Source organism: Capsella rubella, unplaced genomic scaffold (genome assembly GCF_000375325.1).
Source record: "Capsella rubella cultivar Monte Gargano unplaced genomic scaffold, Caprub1_0 scaffold_5, whole genome shotgun sequence".
NCBI lineage: Eukaryota > Viridiplantae > Streptophyta > Magnoliopsida > Brassicales > Brassicaceae > Capsella > Capsella rubella.
The window spans coordinates 5,083,605-5,084,108 of NW_006238919.1; positions in this window are offsets into that span (position 1 = coordinate 5,083,605).

The window sequence follows — 504 nt, forward strand, 5'->3', positions numbered from 1 at the left end:
GACTGCCTGAACTACATCAGATTGCGAGCTATGAGGATTTGAAGTCTTTTAACACTTGGATCAGCTATGAAGGGAGTCCACACACTCATTTAAATCACCACAAGGCCCCAGCCCATGTAGAACAGCCCAAGAGAAGACCGAAGTCCAAACCACCATTTGAATCAAGGCCGTTGATCTACTTGGAGCATGCTAAGGAAACTCTCCTAAACCTTCATGAGGACGTGTTCCAAAGCTGCATATGGAAACTAGGAGAACTTGTAGGCCACACAAGACTTGTCCCACACGATCTTTGGTACACCTTACCACACAAGAAGCCGATGAGTCACTACTTGCCATACATGGAGCAAAAGGAGATCAAGCTGCAAAGACTCCTTCCTTATTCACTTATGCACGTCTTGAAGCTTCCTACAATGAACCTAAACACTCCAAGGAGTCATGGATTCGCACCCAAGCTTTCAAGACTCAAGGCATCTCTCTACTTGCCTTATTTTTGCCGATTTGGTT